A 20,514-nucleotide genomic window follows, 5' to 3' on the forward strand; every position below is an offset into this window, starting at 1 on the left:
ATTAATTTATTTTTATTATGGTGACATTGGTTAATGAAATCCAGTAAGTTTCAGGTGTACAATTCAACAGTAAGGCATATATATATTGCATTGTGTTCACCACCCATAGTTAGATTTCTTTCTATCACCACGTATTTGGTGATTTACATTTTATTTATCATTCTGATTATAAGAATAAAGCATGCCCATTGAGGACAATTTGGAAAGTACAAAAAAGCATAGAGAAACAGAAAAAAAAATTCCATTACTCAAAGGCAACCATTGTTAGTATTTGGCAAGTTTTCTTCTGGTCTTTTTCTTTTATTTTTTATGAATTTGTTTTCTCTAAATGGCTGAGAACACACTACATGTGCAGATATCTCTTGCTTTTCTTGCTTAACTTCTCAGACATATATATGTCAGAGTTTACATCCGCATTAAACTGCAACTTTCATTTATCACCCATATTAGCTGCTCACCATCTCCAAGGTCTCTTGATCCCATGGAATCTGATCACTTTCATGAAGACCTATAGAGGAAGACACTTCCAACTTCCTCCACCTTTCCCACCCCTGCCTCAAGCATTCAAACACCATCCATTTTTATTTCATTTTAGAAAAAGTTTACGGTGGAGGGAGAAGAACCCTGCATGTGGCCTTGGATTCTAGTCCTGCCCTGTGACCTCTATCTAGTAACTTCCTTTAACACCCGGTTTTCAGTATCCATATGTGTTAAATAAGCAACTCCAGAGTCATTTCTCACATATTCGAGTGCTCATTCTAAACCAAACATATATAAGAAAAGCTCAGCTTTTAAGAAGCTCACAGTATGGTGCCCCTTGTCAGAGTAACAAGAGACTAGTGCAGGATGCTGTGGACCAAGAGGAGGAGCAACCACCCAAGACTGGAGGAGGGCCACTGCTGAACAGTCAAACCACTTCTTATTTTTTCCCTATTTTAATTGACACTGAGATTTACATGTTTGTGAGTAAATCTGTCCATATTCCAGATAAAATCCATAGGCTAGAATCCTAAAGTTGGAATTACTAAGATACACTTTAAGGGTATAATCATTTAAAAAAAATTCATAGGTTTAGTTTCAATTACATATAAAGTCTTAAAGTACCTAAGTATTATGTCATGTGGAAACAGTAGAAAGTAAGAGCACAAGTAATTCAGGATTCAAATTCTTGCTCACTATTTATCACCAGTGTAGACTCGGACAAAGTACTTAAGCTCACACCTTACCGGACTGGGCCATTGCAAAGATTAAATGAAATCATAGATAAAGAGTCCAGTATAGTGCCAGGAATACAAGAAAGCACTCAGTAAGTGATAGCTATTATTGTTATAGTTGGGATTTTTACAAGCCGCAGGAATCTTTCTTCCTAATATTTTTCTTACCATGCATAAGCAGGAAGAAAGTTAATTAAAATGGAACCTCCTACCAGGTGACAAATTGAGAAAGAAATGATCACTCACATGATACATTATAAAAGTTTTATAATGGAAAATTTCAAACATACAGAATGGTGTAATGAACTCCCATATACAATCACTTATCTTCAACAATTGTCAAAACTCGTGACTGATCTATAATTCCACACTTCACCTAGATTACTTTGAAGCACATTTGTGACAACTTATCGGCCCAGCCATAAATATTTCACATGGTAGCGTGATGTTTATTTGAGGTATTGTGCTGCCCTTGGAGACTGTCTCTGCTGTCATTGTTATGGAACTATTTGTACACTTGTGTGTGCTGCAGGGACAGGCACGCCAGCTTGAGAACTTCTTAAGTTTTACTGCTCAAGTGAGTTTTCCTTCCAGGTCTTGTCTCAAAGAGACAAGGTAAAGGGAGCACCAAATTTAGAGTTAGGAGACCTGATTTTGCATAAGGCATCACTCTTTACAAATTATGTGCTTTTGACAAGTGACTTATGAATTTCTTTGAGCATATTTGTAAAAATTTGGCGAGTATTGAATGAAGTAATCCATGTGATAGCCCAGCAACTCTATATAGTTGGACTTGAATTGAACTTGAACTCAGCCTTCCTTCCCTGAGAGGCAGAGTGTCCGTCCGTATGGAATTGAAGTCACAGACTGATGGCCCCTCTGCAGCAAGAAGCATTCAAGATGTTGTGGGTTGCATTCTGTAGATGTAGTCATGGCTCAGACAAGCACCTAGCACACAGAGCACCCTGTGTTTGTTGATTGAATCTCTCTCATCCCCTCTTACTCAGCCCTTTACCTCTGATTTATGGATGAGGGCAAGGAAGCCCACAGAAGATAGGGCCCTTGACAACTGTGCCTGAGTAACATGCCTTCTCTAATGCTCCTTTTCCTCCATGGAAAAAGATGGGCTTCCCTTTCCTCCTGCAACTTTGATGAGTCTTGGTCTCTTCTAACTCGCTATTGTACCCAAGTAGGAATTTTTGACTCAGCTAAAAGAAAAAAATTGATTTGATTTAGAAATTAAATTAAGCCCTCTCTTTAATCCACTGGGACTCCCATTATGTGAGGGCCTGCACTGTGACTTGTGGTCTCTGGCAGTTACTAGCTAGCTGTGTGGCCTTGAGCAAGATGCACGTCACCCTGGACTTGCCACATCAAGGACTCCACTCCCATCTCTCTAGGCCCTTCCAGCTCAGAGATAATCAAATGGCAAAGGGCAAAAGGTATACGTAAGGGGGTTTCTTCATACAAATAATAGATGAAATCGGTTTGTTTTTTGAATCTTCAATCGGGTAAAAAATTAACCCTCACCTTTTACATTTATTCTTTGCAATCCCACTTCTCTCTGAAGTGACCACTGTTTAGTTTGTTGTGGGCCCTTCAGCTTCTTTTTATGCATTTATGTTTTATTCATGGTTATGTGCAAATACATTTTAAAAACTAAGTAAATGTAACTGCCACTTTACAAACTTGCTTTTTTCACTTTACTATATGTATTAAATGTATTTCCATATCAGTGTATACATATATTTTTCACAGCCACATCACATTCTAAATTATAAGTGTATTAACTTCACTAGTCTTCTGTTGATGGATATTAATCTATTTCCATAAAAATATATTTCTAAGCATATTTAGACCTTGGACATATGGAATGATGATTATAAATGTCAGTGGCTAAATGAAGCTAGTCCATCAAACTCTGGAAAGGGTGGCAAGAGAATGGGTACAGGGACACTGAGGACCACACCCTGGAAAGCTGGAATGAAAGGCTCTCAAGAAGTTACTAAGAGGCTGTATCCAAAGAAAGCTATTTTTGGAGATAGCCTGTCTGGTTGGGTTCCCTCAGCTGCCAGTGCAAGAAACTGAGCTGCGTCATCTCCTCCTCCTCTTTCCACTGTCTCTGGCACTTCCAAATTTGTTTCTGTTCCCAGAGTCACTGGGGACCTAGTGAGAGGAATGGAACTTGAGCGAGGGAGAAGAGAGAAGCCAAGAAGAGGAGTATTTGATCTCAGGCTTTGAAGGAGGGACTGTGCCTGTTCTACTCTACTCCATCTGGTTGTTCAGACCCATCTGGAGTGTTACGTTTCTCTGGGTACAATAACAGATTATGGTAAAATGAAGCACCCAGAAATGAGCTGCTTGGAAGACAGAGGTTTAAGACACCATATTGTAGGTGGAATAAATGTGGAAACTGCAGGAGATAAAATAAGAGGTACCTTCTTCAAGTGGAAGAAGGGTCAGGGTCATACTAAGTGGCTGCTATAGAGGGGAGAAACAGTAGAGGGTCGGGGAAAAGTTGCAGGATGGCAGAGGAACTTAGCAGAACTGCCCAAATATGGAATGAGCTATGTCACAAGGCAGTGAACTTCCAGGCATGGGAATATCCAAACAAGAGCTGCAAGGAATGTGTTTGTCATTAGAGGATTCCTGCTTTGCAGAAAAGTTGATCTAAAATGCCCCTTCCAACTTTGAGAGTCTATGACTCTCTTTGACTGTAGGGCAAGAAGCAGAAGGATGCAAAATCAGACTGAGTAGGTGGGACAAGTTATGCATGAAGTAACTTGTAGGAAAGAGCTACATGCAATGCTAGTTTTTACCTGCTCTGAAAGGTAGAATAAAATGGAAATATTCAAAGGCGGCCTAAACATTGTTTCCCCCGGATCTTGGCAACCTTCCTCTTGTCTGTCCTTGGATTCAACATGGCGTGACTCTATATTCAAAAACTTTTCCACAGGAATAAATATATCATGTACACTTTACATGACCAGGAAATCTGGCAACCAGAAAAGAATTACATGTCCCAAGAGGATGATTGTACAATTTTTTTCATTATAGTCTTTCTAAATTTGCATCCATCTCCTGGTTTCCTTGGCACAGTACTGAGACGGAACTCAGCTTTAATTTTAGGAACACTCTACCCTTTGCAACCTCTTGACGATCCTCTGAGGGAGAGTTGACAGCACCCACCATGTTGAATGCTTGTGCCTTTCTTTCCTATGGATGTGGAAGAACCTCTTGGACTGAAGTCTTAGCTGAGTCTTGGTGAGGAAAACATGGCGAGTTTACCATCTTCTGGGCTTTTGCTGAGTGCCTGGCTGCAAGGAGGCACTGTGTTTGTGTTCTCTCACCAAGTCCCCACAGCAACACTTTGGTGTGGTGGTATCATTAGTTCCATTTTGCAGATGAGAGGGTAGAAACTTACCTGAAGATTCACTGCTACTAAGTAGTGAAGCTGGCATTGGTGGTGTAGCTCTTTCCTATATCATGTTATAGGTTTTCCCTCTGTTAATAATTCCTAGTCCTTTGGGTCTGAGAAGTGCTTTGTCCTTGTGTTTCATTGGGAGCTTGGCTAAATTTATGCATACAGGGGCTATGGAAGCTTTCTACCATTCCATTAAGAACATATGAATGGAAAGAAATTAATGGACAGTCACATATGAATAGCATGACATTTGGATCCAGTATACATATGCTCATTTCCCTTTTTGGTCATAGTCGTTTGCATCAAACCTGGTTTGCTCCCCACTCCCCCTTTTTTTTGCTTGCCCTTTGAAATTCTGATATCTACTTGTACTCATTATTTGGTTATGATTGGGAATAAACACTGGTAGTGGACATAGCTGAGTGGGTACCACTGCTTGGCTCCCTTAAGCTTTCGGTTTCTAAATGAAACTAAATATCAGCATTGTTAAGGGCTTGTCTTGCAGCTGTGCTTCTAGGCTCTTAAAACATATCTTCTTTTGTAAAGTTTATTTAATATTACTTTCTTCATCAAATATTTATTAAGTGTCTATTATGTGCTAAGCATCGTGCTAGGCATTGGGAATATCTACATAAAGAACACACATTGTAGACATGCACACACATATTCAGTGTAACTGGTAGGGCCTTAGAAGTTAGTGGCTTCCTGTACAAACTTCCTGTACCACCCTCTTTCTGTTTTCTTAGAGTGTTTGCTTTGTTCATTCATTCAACAAACATTGAGTACCTGCTGTAACCCATGCGCAGTGCTCATTTTTAGAACACAGACCCAAATATTCCCACAGTGCTGTTCCTTCAAGAGCTTGGTTGGGAGTGGACATGCAGATATTAATTAAAACACAGTAATTAATGATTTAGGTATACACAGAGGCTGGGAAGAAGGTACAGTGAGTTTTGGAAGAGCTTCCTGGAGGAGGTGATGCCTAAGCTGAGTCTTAGAGGGCAGTAGCTGTTAGCCTTTGGGAGAAGGGCATTTGAAGGAAAAAGGGCTGTAGGAGCAAGGGTATGGGATGAAGAATGGCTTGTCGCATGTGTGTGGGAACTACTAACAGGTTGATGTTCCTGGAGAGAAACACGCAAGGCAAGAGATGGTGAGGGATGAGGCTGGAAGCATTACATTCATTATCTAAAATAATTTTCATAACCTCCCTATGTGGCATATACTATTATCATCTCCATTTAATAGATGAGAAAACAAGGCTGCGGGAGATTTGATGATTTGTTCAAAGTCAGACAATGAGTGAGTTGAGGTGCTTGGACCTGAATGTAGGCTTGCTCAGCCTCTCAACAGTGCCTGCAGCGGTAGGTTGGGAAGGCCTCATTCCTGGCTCTGATGCTAATACCCTTGCTGAATCATCTCCCTTCCACTTGCCTTGTGGCGTTTTCCAACTTATAGTTAAATTGGAACTAGTGGGTCTTGTGTTGAAGCCTATTCTGAGTCTTGGTTCTAGTTTTTACTCTCCTTTTCATTCAGAAAATCAGTAGTCCAGAAATCTTCAGAGAAAACCTTTATGTGCCCAACCATGAATAAAAAGAGAGAGGGAGAAGCTTCATCCTCTTTCTCAAAAGTTCCAGGTTCATTTAGGAGCCCAGGCATTACATTTAGTTCAGAGAAGCCCTTTGAGAACTGGAGAGGAAGCAATCAGTGTGGGTTGGAAGAGTGTGGAGCACGTAGGCCTTGACCTGTCCCTTTAAAGATGATAGGATCAAGAAGATGGAAGGCATGACATATGAGTAAAATTATTTTCTGTCATTCGATGATAAATGGGATAATTTTGGCCTATTCTCCCCATTTCCCAGGATAATTTCTGGGTTGCAGTTGGCTCTGGGATTGGAGAGGCAGTAGGGATATTCATTCATTCATTCATTAAAAATAAAGTGTATTGAAAACTAATTAATTAAGAACTCAAAAACAAGAAGGCAAAACTACAGAATGAAATAAAAAGGGCATTTACAGAACTGAGAAAAAAAATTGAGTATACAAACAACATCATTAGAGAAAAAGCTAATAAAGGGTACAAAGTAGAAGCCACTGAAAACTAAATTACTAACAGAGAGAGAAGGCTTGATGAAAATTACAGTATATGCTGAGAAAAAAAATAAAGAAATTCATCAGAGAAAAATTAGAGATTTAAAGGTCGTACAAAGATGATTTCTCAGAAGGGTAACCGTGGGGACACATGCCACTTCTCATGTTCCACTGACCAAAACATAGTAGGTCCAAAACACATGGACCTACTTGGCTGCAAAGGAGGCTGGGAAAACGTCTCCAGCTGGGTTTGCCCTCAAAACTCAGGGTTTTTCTATTATGGAAAGGGAAATGAGGAAATGCATACTGGGAGCTGTTCATCTTGCCACAGGGTAAAAATCATTTTGGCCTCAGACTTGATCTGCAGCAGATGCAGCAGAAGAAAAACTTGAAAACACAGAGAAGAAATATTTAGAGTTCTGAGGGAAAGGCAGTGTGACTAAAGACTTTTACGCTTAATTAAATCACTCTGCAAGGATAAGGCAGGTAGTCACTCTCATATGTACAAGAACTTAGAGAATATAGCATATATGAGCCTTTCTTGGGAAAATCTACTTGATGGAAAAGATTAATCAAAAGCAAACTTAGGAAGGTGTGGTTAAAGGTCATTTGGTGAGCCCTTCATTCATTCAAATAGAGGTAAGCTAGGCAAGAGAGGGCAGTACGCTTACAGAATAGAATGTGACAAAGTAAAAAAAAAAAACAATGTGCTGGAAATGGAAAGCTACGGGATGACATGGGAGGACATGTATGTAACTTTCCCTCTCATACTGACTAAATAAGGTGTTAAAATCATGGCTCCAACCTTTCAGTTAATTTTTTTTCCTTGAATTTAAAAGAATCTTTAAGGAAATAAAATCTTATGGTGGAGAAATGTGTTAAAAGTACAGCCTTTCCATTATTTTACTTTTCTGTAGAATTAAAATAAAATTTAAAAATACGAAATAGTTGTTTTATAAAGCAATTTCACCCATGCTCCTTCCATGTATTCTCTCCTAATCCTCACAATTCTATCCATATACAAATGTAGAAACGTGAAGAATGACATTAATCTATTCTGTGTGTGTGTGTGTATGTGTGTGTGTGGAGGGATCTTAGGTGACATTTAACTATATAATTTTGTGTGTTGATTGATTTAAAAAAATAATGAGCTAGTCTTATTTGAATAAAACTACTAAGGCAGTTCTAAAGGGGCACTGTTAAATACTAATGCTCGGGCTGTGGAGGGCTGGTTGGAACAAGACATCGTCTTTTCATGGGGAAGTGTGCAAGTCTGTTATGTGAGCACCAGTTCTAGGAAGAGCAAAACATTTTATAACTCAGATGAACGATTGGGTGTTGGGACCCAGAGGACAAAGGGGGGAGTTTTCACAAAAGAGATAGGGTTGAACTGGATGTTGAAGGATGAGAAGAGTTCTGATGGGTTGAGAAAGGAGAAAGGACATTTTGGCTTAAGGGACAGCAGGAGCACAGGCCAGGAGGAGTGAAACTATGCGGCATGTCTGGGTAATGGGGAGTAATTTGTTATTCTTGGAGAACAAAGGATGAATGAAAAAATAGCTGCTGTTCATTAAGTGCCCACAGCTACCAGGTATGACGCACAGATGTCCTTAGGCTGCCCAACGGCCTTCGGGATGGGAATAATTAGCCCTACTGTACAGATGAGGAAACTGAAGTTGAGAGATTTATCTACTCAAAGTCACAAAGTGGTGAGACATTTGAACCCCCTGAGCTGCCTACACTCCGAAGCTCATGGTTCTTCTGTTCTCTGATTTGCAGTGCACAGGAGACCTGAATGAGCTAACTTTGTGAACATAAAGTAGAAAATACATAAATGTAAAAACATGTTTATATAGGTTCTTTATAGGTAAAGATATTTTATATATTTCCATACAGGTAGACCTATGAAATATAAATATATCTCACATGTAAATTTTATAGGTAAATCTTTAGGTAAATGTAAAAGCTTAAACTGTGGTTCAGACTCTGCTATCCAGCAGCTGTGTGGCCCAAGCTACTTAATCCTAGCTCTAATTTCCTTATGCATAAAAGGGGATAATAATAGTGGGTCTGTCTAACCTCGCATTTGTTGTTATGTTCCAATTAGATCATAGAAGTGAAAAGATGAGAAAGTATGAAAGAGCCACACAGAAGGGTTTGTTATTGCTGACACACTCCCTGCTCTTCTGTGAATTTACAGACATCTGTTAGAGTATCCACAGGTGTCTATAAAAACTCCCACAGTCATGGTCCCTGCAGGCTTGTGATAAACAACTTGGTCCACAGGCAAGGAGTTGTGCTCTCCTGACTCAGATAACCAGCTGGGGGCTGTGGTAGGCGGTAGTGGGGAGGGAGGGAGGCAGGCAGTCCTGCCTTCTGGGTTGTTGGGAAAGTCTGGGACAGGGAAGTGAGTCAGGATGGCTGTCAACAGCTTGGTGAGTTATACGGTGCAGAGGAGGGTGTTCTAGACATGCCAGACTACAGGAAGGAATGTCAGAGCTGCCAGGTGAGCAGGCTCCTGCTGCATCTGTCTGGTAGAGGTTCGTAGTCTGGAAAAGGGACAGGAGGGACAAAGTTGTCAGAGGACTCTGGAGCAGTGTTTCTTCTCCAGGAGTACTGATGAAGACAAAGCAGGGCCCTGGCCTCAAAGAAATTGGGCTCTGACACAACACATCAGGGTGGCCCTATAGCCAGACCTCAGCACTGAGCTAGCGTGGCCTGAGGCAACTCACATTTGCTCCAGGAAGGATCAGGATTCTTCCAGGGCCTGGGATAGGGCTTGGCATGCTGCCGGGGGTCCAAAAGCCCTGTCATGTGTGTTGTGTGTGAGTGTAGTGGGGATGGTGATTTTTGAGAGAGCTAACTTCTTACTGCTGCAGTGGTTAGTTTCTTCCTCATCCCATTGGTCTCTCTGCTGTGCCTAGACTGACCTTTTAGCTCATCCTCAGTTCAAGATAAGTCCCTCAGATCCATGACACCCAAAGGAAAGAGAAGACTTTTATCTCTTACACGTACTCACTATGTTATACAATGTTAGCTGTGTTATACAATGGCCTCCTGGATAGCAGGATGCTGGCTGGGTTCTCCGCACAGCCCAGGGTCCAGCGTAGTACCTAGCCCTTAGGAGGCCTTGTGGAGTGAGCTCGGCCCCTCTGATGCATGCCATCTGCCCACTGAGACCAGAGTGTACTCAAACACCAGTGGGAATGTGCTGGTGCTCTCTAGGTAAGGTCGAGCTATGAGAACACAGTGAGGCTGCAGGCGCCCGTGGTAGGAAGCGCTGGAGGGCCCTCCTGGCCCACCAGACTGTCTTTTTCTTCTACCTGTCACTTCTGGCCTTGAGTGAGAGACAAGTGGCAAGATGAAAAATAGAATGTTCTCTGGGCTGATCCATGGAGCTGAGCCCTGGTGTGGAGTCAGGTTTGGGACCTTGCTGTTGTTTTCCTTATCCTGTTGGGAACCAAGGTCATGGGAGTGTGTCCCAGGTGAGAGAGGGAGGAAGGCAGTGAGGGAGCTCTGACAAAAGCAGGCTGAATCTCTTTCTCTCTCTCTCTCTCTCTCTCTCTCTCTCTCTCTCTCTCTCACACACACACACACACCCCAGAGGAGACTCCTTGATATTCAAGGATATCCATTTGTGATTTTAGTTATTCCAAATTACTTAAAAACCATGTGATATACACAAATTGGGTGAACCATTTGGATGAAAAAAAAAAACAAAATTATATTTGCTACAAGGCTGGTGTATGTCACTTAGCTGGTGATAAAAGTAAACATAGCAGGTTTTGTTTACTGAACTCTTTACTATGTTCAGGTGTGTTACATGCTTTACAGGTATTTCATTTAACCCCAGATAAATCCAGCTCTTTAGCTCTATACCAGCAGTTCCCAACCTTTTTGGCACCAGGGACTGGTGCTCCTATGAGAACCTAATGCCTGATGATCTGAGGTGGGGTGGAGGTGGTGATGCTAGCGCTGGGGAGTGGCCACAAATACAGACAAAGCTTGGCTTGCTTGCCTGCCGCTCACCTCTTGCTGTGCGGCCCGATTCCTGTGTGGTACCGATTCGTGGCCTGGGGATCGGAGACCCCTGCTCTACACCAGGCCTGCTCCACACAGCTAAATGTGACTGTAGAAAATTATTCCATTATCCTGACGAGTCTCACTCTAATTCATGGCCATCACCCTTGAGTGGACTTCGGTATTGTCAGGTCATCTTGCTTTATTTCCTTGGTCCAGTGTTTCTCAACTCTGGCTTCTATTAGTATTATTTGGGGGAGATTATAAAAAGTGCTGCTGCCTGCATTGCACCCAAAACTAATAAAATCAAAGTCTTTGTGGCATGGACCTGGGCATCAGTGTCCTTTTTTGAAAGATCTGCAGTTATTACAATGGGCAGTCTTGGTTGAGAACCACTGCCATTCTCTAATCTAGATGAGTGTTTCACACCTTTCTCTCTCTTCAAATCTTTAACGCCTCTTTGCCCATCCGTACTTTCAGTTGAGAACCTTGTTTCCCATGTACCTGAGAAAATAACGGCATAGAACTTTCAAACTTTTCCGCTACCAAATTTATGCCCCTATATTCTACCTTCTGCCTGTTACTCTGGATGATGAATTTTTTTCTACTCCTATCTAAGACTAACTCCTCTACTCGTACTGCATCCTGTTTCCCTAATTGATTAAGGACCTGACTCCAGCAATTCTCCCTTCCCTTTTCAATAATCTACTGGATTATTCCTCTCCCCCCACTCCCTCTCCGCCCTTCTTCATCTTCTCCGCTCCCCTCTTCCCTCCGTTTTTCTCCATCTATGGCTGTTGTTTCTCCCACTCACACACATAATGCACAGGTACATCTTCCTCTGACCTCATCTACCCCTCCAGCTACTGCCTCATTTCTCTGCTCCTTGAGAGAGTCACCTGTGCTTGCTCCCTGCAGTTCTTCTTCTCTCATTATTTAAACTCCATCTAGTCACATTTTGCCTCCATCACTCCACAAAAACTACACCTGTCAGGTTCACCAGTGACCTCCATATTGCCATGTATGATGGTCAAATCTCAGTCCTAATCTTGATTTATCAGCAGCATTTTATATAGTTGATTGTTCCATCCCCCTTGAAAAAAATGTCTTCTCTTGGCTTCTGGAACATCACTCTCCTTGGCTCTTCTTTCCTCTCACTGGCTTCTCCTTCTCAGTATCTTTGTTGGCTCATCTTCACTTGTTTACTTTGGAGTGCCCCAGGGAGCAGTCCTTGGACTTGGCCCCTTCTCTGTTTCTCAATTCCTGGTGGAACCATTCACATGGTGACAATCCTCAATTGATAGTTCCATCCCAGAACTTTCCTCTGAATGCTGCACTCATATATTCAGTCATCTACTCAACACATTCCCGTAGGTGTCTAATAGACATCTCAATGATGACAAGTCTAAGACTGGACTGCTGCTTTTTTTTTTTTTCCCCCTAAAACAGTCATTCCACTTCAGGAAAAGACAACTTCATTTTTCCAGTTGCTAGAGCTTAAAACTCTAGAATCACTCTTGACTCTCATTCTCTCATGCTGCATCCAGTCTGTCAGCAAACCATATCAGCTATACTTGCAGAGTAAATCAGGGAACTGACTACTTATTTGATGCAAGACGACAGATCAATCTGTACTTTTAATTTTTAGAGTAGCTTTTAACTAGGCCTCCTTCTTGGGCCTATGGTCTCTTCTCAAAATAGCAACTAGAGTGATCGTTTTAAAAGATGTAGTATTATATCATTTTTCTGCTAAAAACCAACAAAGCCCTCCCATTTCACTCAGAGTCAAAGTTCTTAGAAGGGCCTACAAGATTCTGCACGATTCGGCCCTCAGTTCTACATAGACTTCATCTCCTTCTCTCTTCTGCCTCTTCATTCTATTTTACTTCATAGACCTTACTCCTTAAACATAAAGCACATTTTTACCTCAGGACCTTTGCACTTGCTGTTCTTTTCAGTTAGAATACCCTTCCTTTGCATATTCTCATTGTTTGCTTCTTCTCTTCTTTCACGTTTCTATTTAAGTGTCACCTTATTAGAAAGGCCATTCTGATCACCTCATATAAGATAATAATCTGGTGCCTGCCTCCTTCTTTCCCTTTTATCCAGCTTCGTTGTTCTTCAGTGATATACATGGGCATCTTACTAATATACTCTGTGTTTCTTCTTGATAGGAAGCTGTTTGCGAGGGCAGAGATCTCATCTCTTTTGTTCATAATTATTTTCTAGTACCCAGAGCAATGCAATAATATGCATAATACAAAATTGTTGGCTGACTAAATCTTAACAACTCAAAATTAAATAGAGTAACCCACAATTTATAGATGAGGAAATTGAGGCTCAGAGAAGTTAAGTACATTTTCCAAAGTAACACAGCCTGCTAGCATAAAACTGAGACTCAAATATCCTAAGTGATTATGCCATTATACCATCTCCCTGTTGAGCCTGGCCTTCCCCAGCACCCACCTCTCAAATTGCCTCATTTTCTCCACATCTCATTGCAAGCAAGCAGTTCCACAGAGTGATAAAATCCCTGTAAAAATGCCCCAAATGTGACAGGAGGTGTAGGAAGCACATAGAAAATGCACATACAATCCCTTATCTGCAGTTTCCAGATCTAAAAATCTGTGAAAACCACGTTTTATTCTTAACCTCTTTGGTGGCGAAAGCTGACTGGGACTGATGTGAGCCTATTTATAAATCTTTATTTAATCCACTTAGTTTAAATATTCATTTGTTTTGCTGCAGAAATGTTAAGCCATATAATTATGGAGAGCTGCCCTGACCCTGTTGCAGAGGGATGTAACATGTGATTTAGGCAACATATTACTTTTCTAAAAAATGAAGAATTCTGAATTCCAATACTTATCAAGCCTCAAAGATTCCTGATAAGTTATTGTGAACCTGTGTTAGTTAATACTTTCCTAAATGTCAGGCATTTGAAACCATATCTATAAAAAAAAAAATCTTTTTTTCCTTTCCCCTGGTAACTAAAATTTGTTTTAAGATCTTTCCAAGAACAAATTCAATTTTCAGACCTGATTAAGATCAGGCACAGCAGACCAAGCTGAGGCGAGAATGTGTGAGATATTATTCTAAGACACAGGGAGTGAATCAAAGTCTTCATAGAGGACAGTGAGATCACCCCTCTTCATCTTTTTTCTGTGGGTTCCCACAGTACTGGCAAACTAGAGTTATACTCCCTGTTCCCTGGTTGTGAGATTAGAGGAGTCTCTATGCTGAGTCTCTACTCTGTCTCTAAACTGAATAGCCCAAGAGAAAAGGATTGTAGATATTGATATTCAGGATTCTTTAAATAAAATGGGCAGATTACTCTCAGACTCTCTCTGGTAAGATCCATCAGTCTAGCAGCCCTGTCCACACATGTGGAGCTTCTGGTCAGCTTTTAGTGTCATGCTTGTAAATTAAAAAAGACCACTAAGGATCACCAGATACTTGACAAAGCTGGAAACATGAAAGACAGAAACCAAAAGAGCAACAACAAAAACCAATATTAAGAAAAACAAAAACCAAAAAACAAAACATCCTCACAAGAAATAGAGACAATGTAGGGAGCAGGAAAAAATTTAACGAAAACTGTAATTACTAGGTCATAGAGAAGATATCATGTTAATAAAATAAAGACTGTGCTATGAGAAAGGATGCAGAGAATCAGAAAGAACTTTCGGAAATTAAAAGTATGATAGAATAAATAAATGAATCAGTAGAAGATTTAGAATATAAAGTTGAAGAAATCTTGCTGAAAGTCAAACAAAAAAAGGCAATGAAATGAAAAATGAGGAAGGATTATTCTAAGATGTCGAGTAGTAGGACTTATAGAAAAAGGAAATAGAGACGATGGGGAGGAAGAATCATAAGAAAAGTAATAATACAAGAAAAATTCTGAGAACTGAATGACATAGGCTTCTAGTCTGAAAAACTCACTTGACTGCCCAGGGCCATGAATGAAAAAAGACACGCATCAAAGCATATCATTGTGAAAAAACAGGAAAAGCTTATAGATGGTGGGGCGGGATAACTGATTATACATAAGAATAGAAATCTGATTCCACGATAACACTAGAAGAAGCTGGACCATGCTTTTAAAATTCTGAGAGGAAAGTATTTACAACTGAGAATTTATGTTGACAAATTATTAATCAAATGTGAGGGTTGAATAAGGCATTTTTAGATATGAGAAGTCTCAGCTATTGTACCTCTCCATACATTCTTTCTGAGGAAGCTAGTGTTGTTATGTTCTCCCAACATTATGGAGTAAATTAAGACAGTAGGAATGGATTCTCCTTTTAAATCCAGAGAGCCACTAGCTCAGGTTGGAGCAGGAGGGCAGAATTTCCAGAATGGAGAGCTTCAAGAAATCCAAAAAAAAAGGGACTTACGGAAAGTTGAGTGTTGACAACTAAGGAATGTACAGGAGAGGCATTCATCATAACGCACTGCATAGCTAATCTGTGAACCATAATTTATTTGATCATAAAAATGTAAATTCTAATGTTGACTTAATAAAAAATGGCATAACTGTATTAAGAGAATTTGGAAAGTAGAAGTGGTGTGTCGGATGATGGTAAAAGAGAACTAAATCCTCATTTTCTGTAGTAGGAAGTCAAAGAGTAATATTTAACATTGCAAAAGAAGAGCCATATACGCATGCTATTTATATATACTGAGGCAACTCTAGACATAGATAAGAGCCGTTGTATTTGGGTAACAGAAATTAGGGGCATGGAGGGGTGGGTCAGGGTCTGAAGTCATGTGTGTGTATTGCTTTGACTGAAAAAAGGGCTTAGTGTCTCCCCATAGAGCCAGATTGACACCTAAAAAAGGCACAGTGAAAACTGAGTGATTGTTTGCTGTAGAGAAATGAACAGGAATACCCTACTTTGGGTATTTTGCAGATGACAGTGGCAGAAGAACTTCCCTTTTCTGGTTCTCTGAAAATAAATCATTGCACACCATTTCTCTTTTTGTCAGAACCTGTGCATTCAGTGTTCAACTCACCTTTAATTTCAGTTCCTTTATTGAAAGAGTTTAGCCTAGCTTTATCCTCACACTGCAGGGAAGAAAGACCTCAGTGAGGCAGGCCAGTTGTGGGATTCTGGCTTAGTCACTTATCTGTTTTGTGCCTGGGCTCTGTTTCCTCACCTGAAAATGAAGACAACTCTTTTTGCCTCATAGAAATGTGTGAGGAATAAGTGAATAATTTAGTACGCAAGGTACTTGGCACATAGTAATTGCTAAAATAAATTTAAATTAAAAAAATAAATTTAAATTAAAAAAAAAAGTAAAGGAACACTATAGCTAACCTTTGGTCTAACCCTTGGTCAGGGACCCCATAATGTTGGTCTGGGCCCAAGAGATGGGAGGGGAGAGGAGGGCACAGATAATCCAGGAAGTTTTCTGATTTTAGCAGAAATTTTGGGTGCAGTGTCTTCTGATCTGACTGCAGAGCTTAGCAGATTTGTAGCGACCCAGATCCTGGAATGTTTTATGCACAAAAATCAATGAAAGCTCTTAGCTAATTTAGCTTCCGTATCCAAACATAATCAGAACAATTGCTCACATTCCAGATAATGTGGAATAATGGATTCGGGGTTAACAGGATTATCTTTTACTCCAAGGCTTCTGTGTGCCATGTGATCACTCATTTAAGTTAGCGACCTGAGGCCAGAGTCCTGTCCCTGTGATAGGCTAACCCATTCTCTGACTCAGAACCAAGCCCTTTAGCAATGGTCCTGCTAAGAGGATACTTATATCAGGGGATGCTGGGCCATGAAATTCTTAGGGTGTGTGGTCTTGGCTCATTTTACGGACTTCTGTGGGTTCTGGGTTCCTTGGTTCTTGATGGGCTCTAAATCCTAGTTCTGGTCTATGGTCGGTGTCTCACACATTGTACACCAGAAGGAAACACTTGCTGGGGTGTGAGGGAGTTAATGAGGTCAAGGCAGCCTCACATTCTTCTGCTTTCTTCTTTAGAATCATCTTTAGATCCTTCTGGGTCTGACTGAGGGTGGAGGAGAAAGGGGATTAGCAGAGGAGCTGCCAGCAGTTGTAAGGTGGGTGGGACAGTGCAGGCAGGAGTGAGAGGAGGAGAGAAAAAGCAGAGAACAGGCCCTGAGCATGAGGAAGGAGGTAAGTAAAACTTTGGCTGGTTAGGCCATGGAAAAATAGGAGTGAAACCAAATCTAGACGTCAAACCAGTAACCCTTGCGGGATAGGAGGGAGGTCAGGGAGCAGAACACACAGGTTACAGTAGCGTGATGCATTAAATAGGCACTGTATAAAAACCGTAAGGAAGCATATGAGTTTTTAGGTGGCTCAGGGACAGAGGGATGCAAAAGGACCCTGTGATCAGCTGACATGGTGACTCTGACATGGTGATATGAATTAGTATCAGCCACTTAATAGAAAAATCTACAGTCTGTACAGCTCTATTATTGTTTATTTCTCATGCTAATCATGATTACACCTGCAATCCAGGACCGTCCCATCCAGTTGCCTCATCTATCAAAAGCCCAGGCCCACCCTTCAGAAGAAAATTAAAAAAAAAGTTTTGAGCAGCCACAGTGGATGACCAAAGCCTTATACTAGGACATGGGCAAGTCCATGTAGTCTCACACACGACCCAGTTAGGCTTCAGTGAGTCGGAGTTAGCTGGGACCCCCAGAGTTGGTCTAAACCAAGCTTTTCAGTGAGTTTTGAAGGGATTCAGGGGATGCTTACAAAAATAAAAAGTAGGAAGTATAGACGAGCCTTGCAAACACTAAAAGGTTAACAAGCATCTGGTCTCTCTGGGGCTGTATGGTTTCCTGTCAGCCTCACCCCAGACCGCTTCCTTGTGCTCTTTGTATGCCAGCTTCCGCTCCTTCTGCAGGCCCCCCATAGCCTCATCACTTGATCTCGTGCTTGGCATTTGCTTCTCATGGTGTCCCTCATTACCTTTCCCTCAAGCTCTAGGGTCCACCACCAGCTCACTGTAGTCTTTTTTCATAGTTGCAATTCTGAAAGTGTCTGGTCCAACTCCTTTATTTATGTGTGAGTTGCTTTTAAATGAAAATTTTACCATTCGTTTATCAGGGGAGGCCCAAGAGTGTAAGTGGGTGGGGTAGTGGCAGATTGGGCAAGTCGAATGACTTGCCTATTTGGGTAACGTTGGAGGTCTGCAAACCATCTTCCAAAGGATTTTAAAAGCATGAATAAAACCGCACATTCCCTTATGAGTCTGTAGATTACTGTGGCTAGAGCATAGGGTTCATGGGGTGGAATGGCAAAGGGTTTGGTCAGCTAGTAAAGGGCCTGAGACTTGGGTCCCTAGGGTCTTCTTTGCCTGGGTCACAGGGCCACAGAATGCCATTAAATCTGTTTAAGCAGATTACTTGGTGAATTATCCATCTCTCACTGAAGGTTAGGCTTGGAGTAAAAGGAGGGAGATGGGAGGCTGGCTAGAGAGAGAAGGAGCGTGGCAGGTGGGTCAGCAGCCCGAGTCCCTGTACCCCGAGAGCACCTTGCTCCTGCTCCCTTGGGAAGGCTCCTTACTGGCAGACTTCCAAGTGGCCACCAGCTCAGTTGCATTTGCGGGTAGAGATCTCTTCCTGGCCTGGCTCACTCAGCCCACAGCAACTTTGGCTCCTAGTGTTTTGTTGGCATTAATTATACACAGCAGCAAAGTGCTCAAGTGCTGCAAGCAACTTTTTATTTTTCCACATCACCTGATGCCTTTGTTGTTTGCTCTGTTCTGCCCGGAATCTTTGTAAGAACTTGACATTTTTATCCCCTCAAAGGGCTCACTTCAGCTTGTTTCATCTGACTTAGTTCCTATCAGCATCTGCACTTTCACGGAATGATGCTTATTTGTCTCAGAGTCTCCTTCTTCCAGACATTGTCCTTGTGTATTACTACTTCTTCTCTGTTCCTCAGTGGATTTCTCACTAGTTTTCCTCCTTATCAGTTCTTATTCATTCACCGCACTCCCCAAGCTTGATCAGGGGAAATCATTTTATCATCATGGATGTTATCTTAGACTTGGGCTGAGCTAAGTATGAGCATGAAATGTGAAAAACCGGACTCCTTGAAGGCCACACTTATTTCCACTAAAAATGTTATACATGAGAAATTTGGAAACTCTTTGACCCAGAAATTTGACTTATAAGACTGTGTTTAAGGAAATAACCATGGATTTCCCCCAGAGATTAAATTGTACAAAGCGCAATTTGTAATTAGCGAAAAAAGTTGGAGATGACGTAAATGTTCAGCCTTTGGGGGGTGGGGTACGATTTATTGCTTGGCTTTACTGCATCTGTGTAAAAACTTTGGATAATAAAATCAGGAAGGCTGTATTATCTGTAGTTATCTTGGGTGGAGAAAAATAGATAAGCTTTTTCTTTCTGACTTAATTATATTTTCTAAAATTTCTAGATTGGACATAAATTTCTTTGGCACTAGGAAAAATAACAATTACTTTAAACAAATGCTACCCACCCAGACAGCTATAATAATATGTGGATTAAAAATTTAGGCTCAGTTAAGAATGCTCCCAAAATAAATTAGAAATTGAATTCACACTTGTAACATTATAAACAATATATTATAGGTCAAAGGGAGACTGGGTGCAAGTTTGATGTATTTGTTGATCATAAGCAGTTGTCCACAAGCCTTATGTAGACACGAGATTTGGGGCCAGAACTGTAACCTTCTTACTCTTGCTTTAACATTTTTTTTTTCTTTCCCAATGATAGCAAGTAAGTAGCACCAGGATTCAGTAACTGTAGTAGTTTGCTTTGCTTCATCTACATTTCATGCTGAAATTGCTGAGCTCCAGAAGGGGTAGGTCTGGGTGAATAGATGGCCAGTTTGAGCCCTGGGAAGGCGACTGGCTCCTTCAGGTGAGGCTGAACCACGGTTGGGAGAAGGAGGGGCAAAGGTGCTTACACTGTTGCATGTATTAACATATGTGACTTTGCCTTTTTTTTTTGTTTGTTTTCTCGGCAGGCAGGGTAGAGCCAACTGTTCAGAGTTCTGCAGCAGCAGCAGCTCGGAAAGAAGCAGTGAAGTCATGGAGCCCAGCTGAAGTGAATTGGCTTTCCTGAACCTGCCCCAGCGCTGGTGCCAGGTCTCTGCCCCTATAATGAGGTAAGGCTCCTTGAGTCCCAGGTTGGAGATAGAGGGCAGATTGCCTCCTGTTGGGTACGTGTGTCTGTGTGTAAACTTCTTCCTCTAAGGCTCAGGAAAGAAGGAGCAGTTGTTCCTTGTTCAGTCAAACCATCTGCTTCCACCTGAGCTCATTGGGAGACAAGGTCATATGGTGGCAAAAGAGGCTTTAATTTTTCAAAGCAGGTTTTTTGGAATTGTAACAGGGAATTGTGTTTTCTCAATTGCTGGTGAAATTTGAACTCCAAAAGTAGAAAATTTATTCTCCAGGTAAGACCGCACCTGATTTAGGCAAATGCTTAACTTAGGTGCATCTGTTCTGTTCTGCAAGGAAAGTCAGACTCTTAGGAAACTCTCTCTCCCTCCCTCCCTCCCTCTCTACCCTCCCCCCCATGCCACCACCTCCACAGACTGGGACCTGGCACAGTAGCTAACCCCTCCAACCAACCAATCCTGAAAGTCATCTTTCAGGGTCAAGGGCTTATCTTTCTCACCATGGAAGAGTTCTGGCTCTGTATATGTCCGATAAGAAACAAAACTCTGGTTTTTTCAGAGACAAAAGCTCACTCATCTCTAACCAACTGCTTCGTGTGCGGTTCTGGA

The 20,514-nt window shown here is 41.4% G+C and overlaps 1 protein-coding gene across 4 annotated transcripts in view; it reads left to right on the forward strand.

The window, feature by feature from the left end:
- The window catches only part of ST6GAL1 (ST6 beta-galactoside alpha-2,6-sialyltransferase 1), a 108,122-nt gene that overhangs the window by 4,811 nt on the left and 82,797 nt on the right, over positions 1-20,514 (forward strand). For all 4 annotated transcript variants that reach the window (XM_015599986.2, XM_006925824.3, XM_006925823.3 and 1 more), the window contains exon 2: positions 19,753-19,893. The gene's annotated coding sequence lies outside the window, so the exon portion shown is untranslated. The remainder of the gene's footprint in view (positions 1-19,752; positions 19,894-20,514) is intronic.

The sequence above is a fragment of the Pteropus alecto genome, unplaced genomic scaffold (genome assembly GCF_000325575.1).
Source record: "Pteropus alecto unplaced genomic scaffold, ASM32557v1 scaffold88, whole genome shotgun sequence".
NCBI classification, from domain to species: Eukaryota; Metazoa; Chordata; class Mammalia; order Chiroptera; family Pteropodidae; genus Pteropus; species Pteropus alecto.